General features: G+C 45.8%; 1 protein-coding gene and 1 pseudogene across 3 annotated transcripts in view; both read right to left on the reverse strand.

Moving 5' to 3' along the window:
* ACACB (acetyl-CoA carboxylase beta) overlaps window positions 1-12,134 on the reverse strand; it is a 103,263-nt gene extending 91,129 nt beyond the window's left edge. The window contains exons 1-2 of one of the 3 annotated variants that reach the window (XM_039861771.1): window positions 11,983-12,124; window positions 6,320-6,502 (exon numbers count right to left, since the gene is read on the reverse strand). The gene's annotated coding sequence lies outside the window, so the exon portion shown is untranslated. Of the gene's footprint in view, window positions 1-973; window positions 1,115-6,319; window positions 6,503-11,982 lie in introns of those variants that run through there. The other 2 variants (XM_039861770.1, XM_039861772.1) reach the window with 2 other exon arrangements.
* On the reverse strand, window positions 7,025-7,143 carry LOC120602054 (uncharacterized; annotated as a pseudogene).
* Window positions 12,135-12,147: the final 13 nt, after the last annotated feature.

A 12,147-nucleotide genomic window follows, 5' to 3' on the forward strand; every position in this document is an offset into this window, starting at 1 on the left:
GATTACCACACGAGAACTTTCTCAAGGAAGTACCCAGAGACAAATGGGGGAGTGGTTTGAGAAAGCTTCCAAAGAAACCTCTGAGCCTCCGTTTCCTCATCTATAAAGTGGAGACACTAATTCTTGCCCCATTTTCCTGCCTCACAGTTGCTCTTCGAATAACATATAAACATAGACGGCATTTACACAGACATAACATCAAGATTATAGAGTGCCTTCAAGCTTCCAATCCTCAAAACAATTGATGGATATTATTGCTATCGTCATTATTTTAGTACCATTTCACAGTTTGGTAAACTGTGGCCCAGGGAAGCTCGGTACCTCGACTTCACTCAAAAGCAGGCCCAGCACCCATACCTTCCCCACTGCCTCACCACCAAAACTGGATATAATTAATTCCAAACAAAGGAGGGTGTTACCATGAGCACATGGATACGATCCTCAAACCAGACACCTGGCCTCGTACATGGAAGATGATAGAACAGCACAGTGACATGCAAAGCAACAATGCTAGACAGGCGCAGTAGTTGAGGAGCATCGCGCATGTAGTTTGTTCCATGGGCAGGAAAAGCCAGGGTCCTTCCAATGAACCTTTGTGGACCATGCCATGCCAAGCTGTAGGCCTTCACTGAAATAACTCAGCTGACCCGAAAACCAAGCACCGGTCAACACTATTTTTATTTCTTGCAAAATGAACCCAAGCAACAGCTGCTGGATACCAGGGCAATCACAGCCCTGGCCATAATGAATGCAGGACACCACTCCGCTCCAACAAGTCCTGGCCAGCAGCCAAATGAGGGCTTGAAAGCACGGGGGTCATGAGTTTGTTTTCCAGCTTCCCCTGCCCACATCCTACCTATCAAGGTCTTTAAGAGAGTGAGGGCAGAACGTCAGCGTTCAATCAGCAATCCTGTTTCACACTCAGACTTTTTCTCCTACCAAGATGAACTCCTGAGAGCTTGCTGCCACTTACCGTCACTGAGGACACAGCCACCGGCTCCATTCTCATGTGGGTCTGATACGTGCCCACAGAGTGACTAAGGGAACCGGGCCTGTGGAGTGTCACCTTTCAGCAGGAGGCTGGTGGTGTGCATCAGGCCATGGGGGAGGAGTTTGGACAGCCAGTGCTCCAACACATACAAGTTTTCTTCCAAGGCATCTGTGCAGTACATGCCCTTATTTGTCACCTGTAATTAGAAGCCATTCCCAATGGTCCTCGCTCAGCCCTTGTCTGGCCTCAAGCTCTGGTACTTAAGAGGCTGTCCACGCTGTTAGGGGGTTGCCAGCCCATAGGGCCACCTCCCTTCGGCTTGCCACATTCCTGTACTTAGGCCTACTTCTCTGCTCATGCAATCACCCCCTTGCCCAACTCTGTGTCTCTAGAGTATGTTTTAAACACTCCCGAAATCACGAGAGCCCCATATAAACAGGAAAACCAGACTGAGGCAGCCTCCTGTTTCTATAAGGTCATCTTTGTCAGACACCTGCTTGGAGGTGAGGCAAGTCTCAGCAGAGCCTGGGTTTGGCCAAGTTGGGAAGAAAAGCAAAAGTATCAGGAGGAAGAGCAGTGGTCAAGAACCCTCCTGCTGGTAAGCAACAGCGCAACGTCCTTTCGCAAATTCACGGATAATTAAGGTAATAAGAACAACCACGTGAGGCTGACAGGGTATTTAAAGCTGACTAGGGGCTACTTTAACCTATATTCCAGCCCAAGGGGCCAGGGGTATCACTGGTCGCAGTGTTTCCCAAAAAGTTACCTGCTCCAATCTGCAACCTAAGGGGTGGGGGATAATTTGCAAGTCTGGTGTCCTTGTTTCATAGATGAACAGAGGCCAGAGGTCACACATGAAATTAGCGGCACAGCCACACTCAGCACCAAAGTCCCAGCTTCAAGCCAGTGTTCCTTCCATACTAAGGCATCATTCACAGCAAAATCCACTGTCCGTGGGCATCTCGCTAGGTGCCCTAGAAACTGACCTGGGTTCACAGGGTGAATGAACCTTGGGCAAATTCAATACCCTCTCTGAGCCCTAAGCGGCTGATCTGCAAAGTAGGATGGACTTACAAGATAGAGCTGTCGAGAGTTTGATGTGATCACCCACATGGGGTGCTGGTGCAGCTCATCTTAGTGACTGCCATTAGCGATCATCACGTCACCCACCGTGATGCTCTGCCATCCATAGAGTGTTATCTCAGTAAGTCACACCCCCTCTCTAAATCTCAGTTTCCCCTTCTGGAAAATACCCAGCCTCGTCCTCCTCAGAATTATTGGGAGGATCAACCAAGATCCATTTAGTCACTAAACACAACCTTCCCCTTCTTGGTGCATCAAAATGGAAAGAGGCAGGCGACTAGGAGTGTGGTTCTGCTGTAAGGGTCCTCTCCTACGAATGGACTTATATTTGGTTCACGGGCGCCAGTGTGTCAGGCATAAGGGCCACTCCCTAAGGATCACCCAGCTCAGCTCCCCACATCAGGGACAGTCCCAGGACTCACTTCGGCTTTTCAGGGATCCAGCCACGAGCTGCTTGAGGAGGGGCACTGCAGGGCAGGCACGTTCCCAAAGGGGAGAAATCTCAGGGGCTTCAGCACGAGCCAGCTTGAACTAACTTTTCATCCGTTCCCTGTTCCAATGGGGACATTCCCAAGGACTCCGTGTTTGTGGCAGTGGGTGGGATGTGGGTAGGGGGTGTCACTTTTTATGTTATTTAGAGAGAAGACTTTTTAAATGCCAACATAGGGGTTAAGGAAGAGAAGAAAGAAAATGTTAGGAGTGCTGTAGGGAATAGAAAGTGATTCCTAATAAAACATAGGGAGTGTTTTTCTGTGTCATTAGCTTTGCTTGACCATTAGCCTGTTTCTTCACCTCACCATAAAAAGAGAGTGAGAAGTGCTATGTATTGTAGAGGGTTGCAGGGTCAAGTTGAGATAACGAAGCTTCACATGCGTCATCTCAACTTGACCCTGCAACCCTCTGCAATACATAGCACTTCTCACTCTCTTTTTATGGTGAGGTGAGGAAACAGCCTCCGTCACTCCCCAAGTTCACACGTTTAGGACCCAGGTGGCCTCACTTGGAAGCCTGCCACTCCTCATCCTCACGCTTTCTTGTTCTGTGTGCACAAATCCCGAGGAAGGTCCCAAGTCAGCAGACCTGAGAAGTGACTGTCAGGGTATTCTGTTTGGTTTTGTAGAGCCATGGGCTTGTTTTTAAATCTATGTCCACTCTTAAAGAACAAAAATACGACTAAGAAATAATAACAGAACTACTTCTCTAGACTTGGGGTTCTTCTCCTGGGATATATTTTGGGGGAGAAAGGAGAGTTCTGCCCAAATACAGAAAAAGCCTTTCAAATCAAGACCTAGCTGCTAGAATCCCAGAATCAGGAAAAGCCGTATCTGGAAGGCAGTTCAAAGAGAACTCCTTACAGGGATGGAGATGGGCAGGAGGGAGAGCTAAGAGAAGACATCTGCCCTGGGGCTTTGAAGAATAGTTCACCGGCTTGCTAAGGGGGCAGGACATCTCAAGCAGAATTAGCTCTTGGCACCATGCTAGATGGTGAATTAATAACTGCTGGCTAAACACGAGCACTCTGCCAAAGATACTAAGGAGCAATAATTAGCAAATTGGTTCTATTATGAAAAATAACATTTTTCTTTAATACTTTTGTATCTGAAGAAGATATGACAATCTTCAGGTGACAGTGGAGGGAGGTATACCTCCCTGCAAACTGTAAGAGTTGAGAAGGCACATACCCTTGTATACTACAAAATGTCAACTTCCCCTGCGGTTGTGACCAAGTATGCTGGTGTGATGTCACTTTCTTACCCCAGAGGACAAATGCTCAGGGAGAACTGCAAACCCCACTTCTAAGAGACTCTGTTCTCTGTTATTCCCTAACTACAAACACTAATTAAAGAGCCTTATACTAATAAAACGACACCTTCCATTTTAACAAATGTTTTGCATCCAGAATCTCGTTTACACCTCACAGCAGCCCTACAAGGAAAGTATTATTCTTATCCATTTCACAGTATTATTATTATTATTATTACCCCATTTCACAGATCAGGCATGAAAAACCAATGCCCAGAGAAGGGGGAGTGACTTGCCTAAAGTCACACACGCTGGAGGTGCATGGAATGCAAGCCTGCTCTGCCTGACTCCGAAGCCTAGATTTGTAATAGGTGGAGGTGAGCAGGTTGTTGATTCAATTGATTAACTGGCTACCCTCTAAAATGGGTAGAATCAGAAGCCTGGAAATGAGACCAAGAGAGAACCAGCAGTTCTCAAACTCATCACATGTCAGAGCAACTGGGTCTCTAGAGAATCCCAGCAAATGCGGTTTGCATAAGACATCAAAACATCAACATCCCTGTAGTCTTATGTCAAACCCCACACCACTAGATCCTAGAGCCCAGCAGGCGTGCAGCAGCAGGGGCCACTGATTTGGGAACTTCCGGGAGGAAAACACATTTGAGAAAAGTATGAATTTCAGTTCTCCGCCACTCAGGAAAAGGCTCAGATTACCAAAAAGTCCCAGGGTACTCCTGGAGTGTTGACTTTAAAAGGTGCATTTCCAGGTGCTTGGCACACTGTAGGTGTTCAATTAATGGCTTGTGAGCCAATTGATCTTTTGATAGGGTTGATCTGCTGCCCCAGGCAAAACTGGCCCGAATGATTCTAGACCAGCCCCTGCCCTGGAGAAATGTGACAGGAGCAAGTCTCCTACCTCCAGTGGAAAACTTGTCCCACCATCTCAAAGGCTAATCAGGGTCATCTGTTCTGCTAGTGTCTCCCTTGAATCATCCCTGAGGAAATTGTTAAAGTGGACTGTCCCACACACCCAAGGCCCTGGGCCCCTTTTGCAGATGGAATTCCATCCTCCTTCCCCTCTGCTCCTTCTGTGCTGGGAATCTGTCTTCTTCAACCATTCACTCATCTGTCAGTGGGGATTTCCTGGGCACCTGCAAGGTGTGGTGCTGGCTGCTGGAGACATGGAGCAGATAGCACGGGAATGGCACTGCCCACAAGCGACTACTATCTCACCATGTAAGAGCACAGATGAACGTTAAGGGCACAGCCAGGAGAATCGCCCCAAAAGAGAAGCCTGTGCTGTACACGGAACTGGGGACGCTGCCTTGGTCTGAAAAGTGAGAGAACGTTTTCTCAAAGTAGGATGCTTCTGCTGAGACAGAAGGAGTGTGGTTTAGCCAGGCAAAGGTGCCCGGGCAGGAAGGTAGAGGAAGAGTGTTGGAGGCAGATTCCCCACAGGCAGCCCATTATTTCCCAAACTGCTTAGAACCAGAGCCCCTTCCCCACCTTGCATGGGTTATCGTTCCAAACAGGAAAGCCCCAATGGCACCACTTTGTTGGAAGTGTGACAATCAGAGACCACAGCCTTCCTTAGAATAAGTAGGGAGAGCCTGCTAAGGGGGGTGTTTTCCACTAACGAATTATTCTAGTTACCAGTAGAGCCCATGACTCATTTATTTCCAAATAGAAAGGGAAGTGTGTTCAGGGTTGTTTTTTCATGTCACTCTCACCGATGGTTTAATTTGAAACAGTGAGTTCAACTAGAGTGACATAAAACCCCAGGCTAAGTGAAGAGTGTGGGTGTCTCCCAGGGCCCCAGCACAGGTGAGGGTGCTAAGGTGTGCTGGAGCCCAGAGAGGTTGAGACCAGCACTTCGGGTGTGAGGCTGACCTGGCTGGAGACTCTGCTGTTTGTCACCTGATTAACCTGAGCCTGTCACAGAAATTCTCTGAATTCTGGTTTCCTTGTACGTGGAATGGAGTAAATAACACCCCCACCCTACCGAGTTGTCCTAGTGTATAACCACCTGGTGCATGCCAACTTCTCAATAATTGAGACTTCAAGTTTCTGCTATGCTCGCCTGGACTGCCCAGTACAAGGAGTCCTGGATCCCTAGAAAAAAGGAACACGGCGTAGCTTCCCGGAAGGCTATCTCTACAGTAATGATCTTATTGTTGTAACATACACAGAGGGCGACTAGAATAGAATGTGTAGTGTGCATGAAGTTAGCAGATAAAATACAAGATTTCTGACCATGCTTCCAGGCTTCCCCAAATACAGACGCACAATCCACTCTCCTCTGAAGTAAGGATCCCTGAGTCAAAATTCGGAAGGAGCTTTAGAATAAGGGATCCCAAAGTTTCTCGGGAATAAGATTTTGAGGATACCTCTATTTCAAAAGATTAAAATGTTTATTTCCTCATAAAGATGAAGTATCTCATGTAATACTCTTTTTATCTCAGATCTAAAGGTGATCAAAGTAGGAGAGAGTTTACACAATACCTGAGCAGAAGCAAATACACTCCTTTGCATAAACATAAAATGCTTTCCCCAAGCTCCTCAAATCGTCACAGATTGGGCATGTTTGCACCTCTCATCACCTGGACTAGAATCGGCTGGGTCTTTCCACTTCAGACTTGGAGAGGTCAGTAAAGAAATCATGTCTTGTAAAGATCTTCCAAGACACTGTTTGAAGGAAAACATAACACAACATCTATACCTTTCAGTTTTTAAATGGAAAGACCCTCTTCCTGGGAACTCCCTTCAGTCCTGGGCAAATTTGGGTGGTAGGTCATTCTACCTATGGGAAAGCCCATTTATGTTAAAATTATAATAATGATCAGCATGAGAGATATAATTATATACCAGGTAAATGCAAAGAATAAAAGGTCTCCAGGCAACAAGGTCTGGGATGTTTTATACCAAACTGTACACAGCAGCTCACTCCAGGAGGAGGGACAGACAGAAGGATGGTGCAAGGAGACGCCCCATTTTCCTCTGTGCTGCTTCGGTCTTTACTTTGTAATATGCTTTTTAAAAATTAAATAAAATCGTGTCTTTCTAGCACACAAGACCACTGTAAATGGTGGTCTGCTTTTTCTTTTTCATTATTTTTATTTATTTTATTTATTTTTTTTAGGCGAGGCAGCCCTTGGTTGACCTCACAGATTGCAAAGACCTTGTCAGCTTACAATCCCTTATTTTTTATGCCTACAGCACCTGGTCTTCCTAGGTGGTCTCCCATCCAAGTACTGAGCAGGCCCGACCTTGCTTAGCTTCCGAGATCAGACAGGATCAGGCTTGTTCAGGGTGGCATGGCCGCAAACTGCTTTTTCTTTTTTAAATGAGAGATTAGACTTCTATAAGAAACAGAATACTTTTCCTTAAAACAGAAGTTCTGGGGCCAAAAAAAAAAAAAAAAATCACTGTCTTCTAGGTAAACCTAAAACATAAACCATTCTGGTGTGCGGAACTGGTGAGAGTTTGCACAGGGATTCCCAGAAACATAACCATTTATAGAAGCAAAGAAAGACCTTTCTCCTTCATCTGCTACATTGAGCTCTTCAGATCAGCTTCTCCCAGGAATTGCTGTCCCCCTGGAAACCCTGCATGCTCCCATCTGTACAGGGCCCGTTCTTACTATGCACTGACTTCCCATTCACTTGAACGCTGGCGCGTTGAGTTAGTGATCCCAGGGAGGGGCGAGCCCACTTACCACTCCTCTCTCCACTTTTTCTTTTCCCATGTCCTCTCAACTGTGCATTCAGGATTAGTTTTCCAGGTTCCTTGTTTGCGGAAGGCTTGAATCTAAGCCGGCTAGCTGTGGCTAGCTGCTCTCTGCCATGACTGTAAATGTCACTTTTAGATTAACTGGCCCCTGATGTTTAAAAATATCCTGGGCACACTTAACCTTCAAGGCACCAAAGAGAGCGGTAATAACCCAGGCAAAGTGGGTAATAATCCGGCACCAAAGCGTTAGTAGGGCATTTTCCACCTTTTAATCCCGTAACTTACTTTACTTCAAAATTCTTAAGACATCTAAGCCACAAGGTATCTGAAGTCCAAGTTTTAAGCAATACAAAGTCATGTTGGCCCTCCTAAAACATGCGGAAAATTAACTGCATACAAGATGTTGGTTGTTTTGAGAAATAGCTTCTGGAACAAGTCCTCGGTGAATGGGTTCAGGTGATCACTATGAATAAAGATCACCTGGCTTCTTTCCCTGGAAAAGATTTGGCAAATGCCATTCAAGAAATAGTCCTATGTCTTGGGACTTAGGGAAAAACGAAAACAAAAACAGCTCCATTCCCATTTAGGGTCTGCTGGCTCTTGCTAAAGCTGGGAGAAGAAACCCAGCATAAGCGCTGCAGTTACAGAATGTTCTGCCACATGGGGAGGGCTGGTGGCATGTGGGACAAAGGTCACCGCCAGTTCCAAACAGGAGCTGGCAGCAGGAAAGCAGAGGCCACACAACAGGGCACTGTGCTCCAGTAAACCAGGGTGCATCTTACTAAACAGCAAGTGGAAAAACTTGCAAGAGCTGACCTTATGCAAAAATGGTTTAAATGGGGCTGTGCCAGGGGCAGCCTTTACCCTGCTGGAGAAGCTACTTCATTTGTGGGCTTGTTTTCCAAGAAGGAAAAGTCATCCAATAGTGGACTTCTTGGAATTTTCTCCACTGGACTTCTAAGTAGGAAGTACATGTCTTGACTGCTCTTGTGTCCTCTTGAAATCTCAGTATCGTCAGCTGCCACCTGGATAGTGTCACATCTGTTTAATAGGGGTTGAGGATGAAATAATGCAGGTTGAGGGCTTAGCACAATGCCTACATATCTTAAGTTCTTAATTGGCAGCCTCTATGATTGTGATTAGATTATTTATCAAGACTACTTCGCGCTCTAGAGTAGCTCATACAATTCTTTGCCCACCAGGCTAGGCAAAGGGAGCATTCTAAATAAAAATACCCAAATTATAGACACGTATGTCCTTTCATGTTTCCTGGAAGAGTCATCTGTGACTTAAGGGAAAAAAAAAATTTTAACTTTATTTAAAATTCCTCCCCAATGATGCCAAATAATTATGATCTGGGCAGAGTGTCGATAGTGGCAAGACTATTAGGCTTTGCAATCAGGTTGGCGTGGGTTTGAATCCTAGCTCCATTACCTGAGGCTTTGAGCAAATGGCCAAGCCAGTATCCTCGCCCAACTATCTCAATATATGGTTGAGAAAACTAAATGAAAAACCATACATTGAGCTTCTAGCATAGTGGCTTGCTCATAACAGGCACTTAATAATATCTTTCTAATGAAACTGCTTAAAAGGACTAGAAACACTCCCCACTCCCCTTACACACTCTCTCTCTCTCTCAGATGAAGAACTCTCTGGTGGCTCAGCTCTCCCTTGACTCTCTTTAAGGCACGGGTATTTTCTAGAAGCCAAGCAGAAGGCATGAAACCAGATATTCACAAACTTTTCCCACCAAACACAAGAACATTAACAGAAAAATATATTTCTTTAAGCACATCTTAGATTCAGAAAATCATACATATCAAGATGTTTGCCTGCCCCTCCCCCCCCAAAAAGTGATCACATGGCCTTAAGAAAAAGGGCATCTTCTGAAAGGAAGTTGCCAGTCCTGCTGCAAACGAGACATTTTATAAAAATGCCTACGCCTTCTCTTCCCCCTAAGGGCCAATTAAATCAGAACTTCTAGGAGTGGGCCTGGCATTAATATTTTTTAAAGTTTCCTGTGGTGAGGCTTGAAGAGCACTCACTGTTTGAAGCCTCTGGACCCCCACTCTGTCACCATAGATACCACTGAGGGGGGACACAAGGACACAGGAAATATACAACTGAGCAGCAAAGAATGCAAAGCATTGATTGACCTCCTGCCTGGTCTGCCCCACTCACCAGTATCTGCATTTCCAAACACACTTCAAAATTTAAAAACTGGTTCCAACCGAGGTAAACAATAATTAGGTCATGATATCCAAATTAAGTGTCAGAAGTACTCTAAATAGGAAAAGAGCCATCTTTCTCAGTTTGAGTTACCACCAGTCAATAAGCCAGGACCCTCCAGAGTAGCCAGAGGCCTCTAACTTGTATACCTCCAAGGTCTGACAAAGAGGAAAAGCCACCAACACAGACAGACACACCAAAAAGTTTGCTTCTCCAATCTAAAACTCTAAGACTTTTTATGCCAGGAGCAAACTGAAGCAGAAAGTGAATTTTAAAAGTGGGCAGGGAGAGAATGTATTATCTTATCTAATAATGGAAGCATACTAACAATATGCTAAAGTCTAAAAAAAAAAAAAAATTCACATTCCCCTATCTTGCCCTGCTGGACTCCAATCACAGATAGTGACTTTCACATGATTATTTTATAACTTGGGGTTCCCAGGACAACATTCTGCATAACTGACTTCCTTGTGTTTCCAAAAGGCCTCAGCAGATGCTCCTCTCCTTGCCTAAGGATGAAACAGGAATCATTTTGGGTGTCCAGGTTCTCACATACTCCTACAGCAAGCCACACACAACTGCCCAGAGTGGGAGGACACAACAGATGGGCTCTGGCATTGCTGATGTCTGAACAGGAGCACTTAGAACAAGAGTCTGCAAACTATAGCCTGTGCTGCCTGATTTCCTATGGCTCCCAAACTGAGTGGTTTTTACATTTGTTAAATGCTTGAAAAAAAATTAAGATTTCATGACATGTGCAAACCATATTAAATTCCAATTTCAGTGTCCATAGTTTATTGCAACGCAGCCACACCTGTTCATTTATATTTTGCATGTGGCTGCTTTCTCTAGAGTAGTTCCCAGAGACAGGATGACTGCAAAGCTTATCATCTGACCATTTACAGAAAAAATATGCTGACCTCTGACCTAAAAGGCCAAAATTGCCTTTTAGTACACAGATATGCGTAATTTCAGTCCATAAAAAAAGTGTTTTGGAATATCTAGTGCTATTACTGCAGCAAATTGAAAATGTGAAAAAAAACACAACTATATAGCTAAAAGTTCTTCGAAATGAGCCTTGTTCCTAAAATGTTAGTGATTAAATTAGTATTATTTGGGGGGAGTCACAGACTATTTAAGATGCTGCTGTGTCGTTTAAAGTGTCACTATACTAAGATTCAATATTTTTTAAAACAGTAAGTTTGCTTGTAGAATTTATTTTTATTTTTTAGGTGAGGCAACCCTTGGTTGACCTCACAGATTGCAAGGAACTTGTCAGCTTACAGTCCCTTTATTTTTCATGCCTACAGCACCTGGTCTTCCTAGGTGGTCTCCCATCCACGTACTAACCAGGTCCGGCCCTGCTTAAGCTTCCGGCTTGTTCAGGGTAGCATGGCCATAGACTAGAATTCTTTATAGTTAACTCAGTTTACTGCTTGCTTCCTTCCTACTCACAGCACTGCATTGTGAAGGAAGTGTCAAAACCAAATGGATACAAAAATATTAGCCCCTCATTTCTCCCTTGGATAAGGAAGCCCATTGAAATGCTGAGAACCGCAAGGCACCAGAGTGCAAATGAATGCATCTTTGTTTTGTGTCTTCCTCTGTGAAAGCCTGCTTGCCGATGATAAAATGTGGGATCACAAGCCCTACTCCCCCAAAATCGAAAAACTAAGGCCTTGAAAGGCAAGTAATATTCTCAAGTCAAAGTAAGGTTTCCAACTCCCTGCTTTCATAAGAAACATCTGTGCCGGTCTAAGTGTCCTCGACCTCCTGATCGCTTTTATTTCCTTCATCTGACACCAGGGGAGTCCAGTCTTTCATTTAGATGGGCCACCCTCACTACTCCAGCCAAGTGCTGGCAGGTCAGTGGGCCATCAGGGCATCTTCCCAATGCCCCAGCCTCACACCTCAACTGCAGGTTCCCAAGTTAAGAGTCTGGAAACGCTAGCAGAGGGAGGGTGGGAAAGCTCTCCTCACACCATCCCAGGGCTTGGCAGGACACAGCCATGACACACATGCCATGATTCCCGCAGGAATGCTTTCCGCCGCAGCGGCTCCTTTAGGATCTCACCATACCCTGACCCCTGTCTGGTCCCCCCACTGCGCTAGGGTTCGGGGCACAGACTCCAGCTTGGGTGGGGCACGGCTCGTCCTGGCCTCACAATCCGCTCGCGCCCTTCCAGGGAACCCAGCCCGGGGCTTACCGAGGCCTGGCGGAGCGGGTGGGCAGCTCCACCGGGTGGAGGGCGGTGAAGAGGCGGGTCTTCCTGCCCACAATGGTTGCCATGGATACCACAGCCCAGGGGCGGGAGGTGGGAGTTAGTCCGCGCCCCGGCCCAGGCCCAAAGCGGGCTGAGAGGCTAAAGGAC

This window comes from Pteropus medius, unplaced genomic scaffold (assembly GCF_902729225.1).
Source record: "Pteropus medius unplaced genomic scaffold, Ma_sr-lr_union100, whole genome shotgun sequence".
NCBI classification, from domain to species: domain Eukaryota; kingdom Metazoa; phylum Chordata; class Mammalia; order Chiroptera; family Pteropodidae; genus Pteropus; species Pteropus medius.